Raw genomic sequence first — 7500 nt, forward strand, 5'->3', positions numbered from 1 at the left:
TTGACTTCAACTTACCTGGCACTGGTAAGTTGAGAATAAAGACTGAATGATTGAAATCTGTATAAAGTGCAATGGGGAAAATTGCTCCATAAGAACTGTTGACTTCAACTTGGGAATGTAAAGATTTCTTAAAGCCAGTGAAAAATTAAAACTCATCAGAAATGTAATCAATCAAAGCACAATATAATCACTGTTTCTAAATTATAGCTAAGTCACATGTGCAGTTTAAGAATAAAAACTAGCATTGTCACACGATGCGCTAGCTGGGACTCGAACCCAGGTCGCAAGAATGGGAATCTTGCATGATACCCCTACACTACTAGCGCAAGCTGCATAGGTGTACTCTAACTGTCAAGATGCACTCTTTGAGCATTGCTCTAACATGTTCTGTTGTAAAAATATACTACACACCATTCGGGAATAAATTCATAATAGTCATGTGGTAAAAGGGTGAAAACCTTAATTCTCCACCTTAATGTTTACCTTATCATTTGGGTTCAATGCCTAGACGATGAATTCTTCTGCCCATTAAAACGTGATCATTTTCCTATTTTCAATGTAAAAGGATGGAATTTTAAGAAAGAAAAGCAAAAAATATGAAAAAGCTGTCAGAAGTGGGATTTGAACCCACGCCTCCATGTGGAGACCAGAACACCCAGGTTGTGGAAGAAGTTGATCTTGAGTCTGGCGCCTTAGACCGCTCGGCCATCCTGACACTGTGTGTAGCATGTTTGGCAGGAAAAGTCTGCTACTTGTGCAAAGTCTACATTTTCCTTACAATTGCCCACTTTTATTGAAATTGAGTGAGAGGTGATATTCTACCGTTATCGAAGATCTGAGATCCAGGGGTTCTTCCAGTTGGTGGAGTCATGTAGGGGGTCATGGAGTCATGTAATGGTTAGCACTCTGGACTTTGAATCCAGTGATCCGAGTTCAAATCTCGGTGGGACCTATGTGCTTCTTTTAAAAATTTCACATCAAGAGAAAGCTACATTCAACAAAACATTCTTTCTTAAAATCTAATTTAAGCATATATAATCTGCCAAATTGGAGTCAGCCCTCTCGACATTAGATACCAATAGACATCAATAGACATCTCTGGCATCTGCTAGGTTTCATTTCTTTCAAGCATTTATGCATACCTAGAAATGCTTCATTTCTTAACCATGGGTATGGATCAGGCCAACATAAATCATTTGGTATCAATGCCTAGATGATGCATTATTCTTCTGACTATTATAAAGTGATTAGTTTCCTATTTTAAATGGAAAAGGATGGATCATTCCTGGTCAGAATCGTTAATCCCCAATGAAGAGCATCACATTAAGACAATGTTAGTCTAGGGCCCAGAGAATGACTTCAAAGAAGGATACATGCCGTAGAGTTTAACAACCAGCGAATAATGACACCCCAAAAGAACAGAATCCAGAAAATAATCTTTGAAATGTCATCATCAGAAGCATTCAGACTTAAAGATAATGATCAATTCTAAACACCTGCTATGAAGCCATAATGAGCAAATGACTTTATAGAAGGTGTCATACTGCACCTGGCACTGGTAAGTTGAGAATAAAGACTGAATGATTGAAATCTGTATTAAGGATAGATAAAAGTGCAATGGGGAAAATTGCTCCATAAGAACTGTTGACTTCAACTTACCTGGCACTGGTAAGTTGAGAATAAAGACTGAATGATTGAAATCTGTATAAAGTGCAATGGGGAAAATTGCTCCATAAGAACTGTTGACTTCAACTTGGGAATGTAAAGATTTCTTAAAGCCAGTGAAAAAATAAAACTCATCAGAAATGTAATCAATCAAAGCACAATATAATCACTCTTTCTAAATTATAGCTAAGTCACATGTGCAGTTTAAGAATAAAAACTAGCATTGTCACACAATGCGCTAGCTGGGACTCGAACCCAGGTCGCAAGAATGGGAATCTTGCATGACACCCCTACACTACTAGTGCAAGCTGCATGGGCGTCCTCTAACAGTCAAGATGCACTCTTTGAGCATTGCTCTAACATGTTCTGTTGTAAAAATATACTACACACCATTCGGGAATAAATTCATAATAGTCATGTGGTAAAAGGGTGAAAACCTTAATTCTCCACCTTAATGTTTACCTTATCATTTGGGTTCAATGCCTAGACGATGAATTCTTCTGCCCATTAAAACGTGATCATTTTCCTATTTTCAATGTAAAAGGATGGAATTTTAAGAATGAAAAGCAAAAAATATGAAAAAGCTGTCAGAAGTGGGATTTGAACCCACGCCTCCATGTGGAGACCAGAACACCCAGGTTGTGGAAGAAGTTGATCTTGAGTCTGGTGCCTTAGACCGCTCGGCCATCCTGACACTGTGTGTAGCATGTTTGGCAGGAAAAGTCTGCTACTTGTGCAAAGTCTACATTTTCCTTACAATTGCCCACTTTTATTGAAATTGAGTGAGAGGTGATATTCTACCGTTATCGAAGATCTGAGATCCAAGGATTCTTCCAGTTGGTGGAGTCATGTAGGGGTTCCATGGTGTAATGTTTAGCACTCTGGACTTTGAATCCAGTGATCCGAGTTCAAATCTTGGTGGGACCTATGTGCTTCTTTTAAAAATTTCACATCAAGAGAAAGCTACATTCAACAAAACATTCTTTCTTAAAATCTAATTTAAGCATATATAATCTGCCAAATTGGAGTCAGCCCTCTCGACATTAGATACCAATGGACATCTCTGGCATCTGCTAGGTTTCATTTCTTTCAAGCATTTATGCATACCTAGAAATGCTTCATTTCTTAACCATGGGTATGGATCAGGCCAACATAAATCATTTGGTATCAATTCCTAGATGATGCATTATTCTTCTGACTATTATAAAGTAATTAGTTTCCTATTTTAAATGGAAAAGGATGGATCATTCCTGGTCAGAATCGTTAATCCCCAATGAAGAGCATCACATTAAGACAATGTTAGTCTAGGGCACAGAGAATGACTTCAAAGAAGGATACATGCCGTAGAGTTTAACAACCAGCGAATAATGACACCCCAAAAGAACAGAATCCAGAAAATAATCTTTGAAATGTCATCATCAGAAGCATTCAGACTTAAAGATAATGATCAATTCTAAACACCTGCTATGAAGCCATAATGAGCAAATGACTTTATAGAAGGTGTCATACTGCACCTGGCACTGGTAAGTTGAGAATAAAGACTGAATGATTGAAATCTGTATTAAGGATAGATAAAAGTGCAATGGGGAAAATTGCTCCATAAGAACTGTTGACTTCAACTTACCTGGCACTGGTAAGTTGAGAATAAAGACTGAATGATTGAAATCTGTATAAAGTGCAATGGGGAAAATTGCTCCATAAGAACTGTTGACTTCAACTTGGGAATGTAAAGATTTCTTAAAGCCAGTGAAAAAATAAAACTCATCAGAAATGTAATCAATCAAAGCACAATATAATTACTGTTTCTAAATTATAGCTAAGTCACATGTGCAGTTTAAGAATAAAAACTAGCATTGTCACACAATGCGCTAGCTGGGACTCGAACCCAGGTCGCAAGAATGGGAATCTTGCATGATACCCCTACACTACTAGCGCAAGCTGCATGGGTGTCCTCTAACTGTCAAGATGCACTCTTTGAGCATTGCTCTAACATGTTCTGTTTTAAAAATATACTACACACCATTCGGGAATAAATTCATAATAGTCATGTGGTAAAAGGGTGAAAACCTTAATTCTCCACCTTAATGTTTACCTTATCATTTGGGTTCAATGCCTAGACGATGAATTCTTCTGCCCATTAAAACGTGATCATTTTCCTATTTTCAATGTAAAAGGATGGAATTTTAAGAATGAAAAGCAAAAAATATGAAAAAGCTGTCAGAAGTGGGATTTGAACCCACGCCTCCATGTGGAGACCAGAACACCCAGGTTGTGGAAGAAGTTTATCTTGAGTCTGGCGCCTTAGACCGCTCGGCCATCCTGACACTGTGTGTAGCATGTTTGGCAGGAAAAGTCTGCTACTTGTGCAAAGTCTACATTTTCCTTACAATTGCCCACTTTTATTGAAATTGAGTGAGAGGTGATATTCTACCGTTATCGAAGATCTGAGATCCAGGGGTTCTTCCAGTTGGTGGAGTCATGTAGGGGTTCCATGGTGTAATGGTTAGCACTCTGGAGTTTGAATCCAGTGATCCGAGTTCAAATCTCGGTGGGACTTATGTGCTTCTTTTAAAAATTTCACATCAAGAGAAAGCTACATTCAACAAAACATTCTTTCTTAAAATCTAATTTAAGCATATATAATCTGCCAAATTGGAGTCAGCCCTCTCGACATTAGATACCAATGGACATCTCTGGCATCTGCTAGGTTTCATTTCTTTCAAGCATTTATGCATACCTAGAAATGCTTCATTTCTTAACCATGGGTATGGATCAGGCCAACATAAATCATTTGGTATCAATTCCTAGATGATGCATTATTCTTCTGACTATTATAAAGTGATTAGTTTCCTATTTTAAATGGAAAAGGATGGATCATTCCTGGTCAGAATCGTTAATCCCCAATGAAGAGCATCACATTAAGACAATGTTAGTCTAGGGCACAGAGAATGACTTCAAAGAAGGATACATGCCGTAGAGTTTAACAACCAGCGAATAATGACACCCCAAAAGAACAGAATCCAGAAAATAATCTTTGAAATGTCATCATCAGAAGCATTCAGACTTAAAGATAATGATCAATTCTAAACACCTGCTATGAAGCCATAATGAGCAAATGACTTTATAGAAGGTGTCATACTGCACCTGGCACTGGTAAGTTGAGAATAAAGACTGAATGATTGAAATCTGTATTAAGGATAGATAAAAGTGCAATGGGGAAAATTGCTCCATAAGAACTGTTGACTTCAACTTACCTGGCACTGGTAAGTTGAGAATAAAGACTGAATGATTGAAATCTGTATAAAGTGCAATGGGGAAAATTGCTCCATAAGAACTGTTGACTTCAACTTGGGAATGTAAAGATTTCTTAAAGCCAGTGAAAAAATAAAACTCATCAGAAATGTAATCAATCAAAGCACAATATAATTACTGTTTCTAAATTATAGCTAAGTCACATGTGCAGTTTAAGAATAAAAACTAGCATTGTCACACAATGCGCTAGCTGGGACTCGAACTCAGGTCGCAAGAATGGGAATCTTGCATGATACCCCTACACTACTAGCGCAAGCTGCATGGGTGTCCTCTAACTGTCAAGATGCACTCTTTGAGCATTGCTCTAACATGTTCTGTTGTAAAAATATACTACACACCATTCGGGAATAAATTCATAATAGTCATGTGGTAAAAGGGTGAAAACCTTAATTCTCCACCTTAATGTTTACCTTATCATTTGGGTTCAATGCCTAGACGATGAATTCTTCTGCCCATTAAAACGTGATCATTTTCCTATTTTCAATGTAAAAGGATGGAATTTTAAGAATGAAAAGCAAAAAATATGAAAAAGCTGTCAGAAGTGGGATTTGAACCCACGCCTCCATGTGGAGACCAGAACACCCAGGTTGTGGAAGAAGTTTATCTTGAGTCTGGCGCCTTAGACCGCTCGGCCATCCTGACACTGTGTGTAGCATGTTTGGCAGGAAAAGTCTGCAACTTGTGCAAAGTCTACATTTTCCTTACAATTGCCCACTTTTATTGAAATTGAGTGAGAGGTGATATTCTACCGTTATCGAAGATCTGAGATCCAGGGGTTCTTCCAGTTGGTGGAGTCATGTAGGGGGTCATGGAGTCATGTAATGGTTAGCACTCTGGACTTTGAATCCAGTGATCCGAGTTCAAATCTCGGTGGGACCTATGTGCTTCTTTTAAAAATTTCACATCAAGAGAAAGCTACATTCAACAAAACATTCTTTCTTAAAATCTAATTTAAGCATATATAATCTGCCAAATTGGAGTCAGCCCTCTCGACATTAGATACCAATAGACATCTCTGGCATCTGCTAGGTTTCATTTCTTTCAAGCATTTATGCATACCTAGAAATGCTTCATTTCTTATCCATGGGTATGGATCAGGCCAACATAAATCATTTGGTATCAATTCCTAGATGATGCATTATTCTTCTGACTATTATAAAGTGATTAGTTTCCTATTTTAAATGGAAAAGGATGGATCATTCCTGGTCAGAATCGTTAATCCCCAATGAAGAGCATCACATTAAGACAATGTTAGTCTAGGGCCCAGAGAATGACTTCAAAGAAGGATACATGCCGTAGAGTTTAACAACCAGCGAATAATGACACCCCAAAAGAACAGAATCCAGAAAATAATCTTTGAAATGTCATCATCAGAAGCATTCAGACTTAAAGATAATGATCAATTCTAAACACCTGCTATGAAGCCATAATGAGCAAATGACTTTATAGAAGGTGTCATACTGCACCTGGCACTGGTAAGTTGAGAATAAAGACTGAATGATTGAAATCTGTATTAAGGATAGATAAAAGTGCAATGGGGAAAATTGCTCCATAAGAACTGTTGACTTCAACTTACCTGGCACTGGTAAGTTGAGAATAAAGACTGAATGATTGAAATCTGTATAAAGTGCAATGGGGAAAATTGCTCCATAAGAACTGTTGACTTCAACTTGGGAATGTAAAGATTTATTAAAGCCAGTGAAAAAATAAAACTCATCAGAAATGTAATCAATCAAAGCACAATATAATTACTGTTTCTAAATTATAGCTAAGTCACATGTGCAGTTTAAGAATAAAAACTAGCATTGTCACACAATGCACTAGCTGGGACTCGAACCCAGGTCGCAAGAATGGGAATCTTGCATGATACCCCTACACTACTAGCGCAAGCTGCATGGGTGTACTCTAACTGTCAAGATGCACTCTTTGAGCATTGCTCTAACATGTTCTGTTGTAAAAATATACTACACACCATTCGGGAATAAATTCATAATAGTCATGTGTTAAAAGGGTGAAAACCTTAATTCTCCACCTTAATGTTTACCTTATCATTTGGGTTCAATGCCTAGACGATGAATTCTTCTGCCCATTAAAACGTGATCATTTTCCTATTTTCAATGTAAAAGGATGGAATTTTAAGAATGAAAAGCAAAAAATATGAAAAAGCTGTCAGAAGTGGGATTTGAACCCACGCCTCCATGTGGAGACCAGAACACCCAGGTTGTGGAAGAAGTTGATCTTGAGTCTGGCGCCTTATACCGCTCGGCCATCCTGACACTGTGTGTAGCATGTTTGGCAGGAAAAGTCTGCTACTTGTGCAAAGTCTACATTTTCCTTACAATTGCCCACTTTTATTGAAATTGAGTGAGAGGTGATATTCTACCGTTATCGAAGATCTGAGATCCAGGGGTTCTTCCAGTTGGTGGAGTCATGTAGGGGTTCCATGGTGTAATGTTTAGCACTCTGGACTTTGAATCCAGTGATCCGAGTTCAAATCTCGTGGGACCTATGTGCTTCTTTTAA

The 7500-nt window shown here is 38.0% G+C and overlaps 11 non-coding genes across 11 annotated transcripts; 2 read left to right on the top strand and 9 right to left on the bottom strand.

Moving 5' to 3' along the window:
• Positions 1-255: 255 nt before the first annotated feature.
• Positions 256-326, bottom strand: TRNAG-CCC (transfer RNA glycine (anticodon CCC)). The gene has a single exon. It is a non-coding gene; the product is annotated as a tRNA-Gly (tRNA).
• Positions 327-606: 280 nt separating this feature from the next.
• Positions 607-715, bottom strand: TRNAL-CAA (transfer RNA leucine (anticodon CAA)). Its single transcript has 2 exons — positions 678-715; positions 607-652 (listed from the first exon to the last, which is right to left on the bottom strand). It is a non-coding gene; the product is annotated as a tRNA-Leu (tRNA).
• Positions 716-2250: 1535 nt separating this feature from the next.
• TRNAL-CAA (transfer RNA leucine (anticodon CAA)) lies at positions 2251-2359 on the bottom strand. Its single transcript has 2 exons — positions 2322-2359; positions 2251-2296 (listed from the first exon to the last, which is right to left on the bottom strand). It is a non-coding gene; the product is annotated as a tRNA-Leu (tRNA).
• Positions 2360-2520: 161 nt separating this feature from the next.
• Positions 2521-2592, top strand: TRNAQ-UUG (transfer RNA glutamine (anticodon UUG)). The gene has a single exon. It is a non-coding gene; the product is annotated as a tRNA-Gln (tRNA).
• Positions 2593-3529: 937 nt separating this feature from the next.
• On the bottom strand, positions 3530-3600 carry TRNAG-CCC (transfer RNA glycine (anticodon CCC)). The gene has a single exon. It is a non-coding gene; the product is annotated as a tRNA-Gly (tRNA).
• Positions 3601-3880: 280 nt separating this feature from the next.
• On the bottom strand, positions 3881-3989 carry TRNAL-CAA (transfer RNA leucine (anticodon CAA)). Its single transcript has 2 exons — positions 3952-3989; positions 3881-3926 (listed from the first exon to the last, which is right to left on the bottom strand). It is a non-coding gene; the product is annotated as a tRNA-Leu (tRNA).
• A 161-nt stretch (positions 3990-4150) lies between these two features.
• On the top strand, positions 4151-4222 carry TRNAQ-UUG (transfer RNA glutamine (anticodon UUG)). Its single transcript has one exon. It is a non-coding gene; the product is annotated as a tRNA-Gln (tRNA).
• A 937-nt stretch (positions 4223-5159) lies between these two features.
• Positions 5160-5230, bottom strand: TRNAG-CCC (transfer RNA glycine (anticodon CCC)). The gene has a single exon. It is a non-coding gene; the product is annotated as a tRNA-Gly (tRNA).
• A 280-nt stretch (positions 5231-5510) lies between these two features.
• Positions 5511-5619, bottom strand: TRNAL-CAA (transfer RNA leucine (anticodon CAA)). Its single transcript has 2 exons — positions 5582-5619; positions 5511-5556 (listed from the first exon to the last, which is right to left on the bottom strand). It is a non-coding gene; the product is annotated as a tRNA-Leu (tRNA).
• A 1174-nt stretch (positions 5620-6793) lies between these two features.
• On the bottom strand, positions 6794-6864 carry TRNAG-CCC (transfer RNA glycine (anticodon CCC)). Its single transcript has one exon. It is a non-coding gene; the product is annotated as a tRNA-Gly (tRNA).
• A 280-nt stretch (positions 6865-7144) lies between these two features.
• TRNAL-CAA (transfer RNA leucine (anticodon CAA)) lies at positions 7145-7253 on the bottom strand. The gene is made up of 2 exons: positions 7216-7253; positions 7145-7190 (listed from the first exon to the last, which is right to left on the bottom strand). It is a non-coding gene; the product is annotated as a tRNA-Leu (tRNA).
• Between the last annotated feature and the right edge of the window lie 247 nt (positions 7254-7500).

This window comes from Pelobates fuscus, chromosome 10 (genome assembly GCF_036172605.1).
Source record: "Pelobates fuscus isolate aPelFus1 chromosome 10, aPelFus1.pri, whole genome shotgun sequence".
NCBI classification, from domain to species: domain Eukaryota; kingdom Metazoa; phylum Chordata; class Amphibia; order Anura; family Pelobatidae; genus Pelobates; species Pelobates fuscus.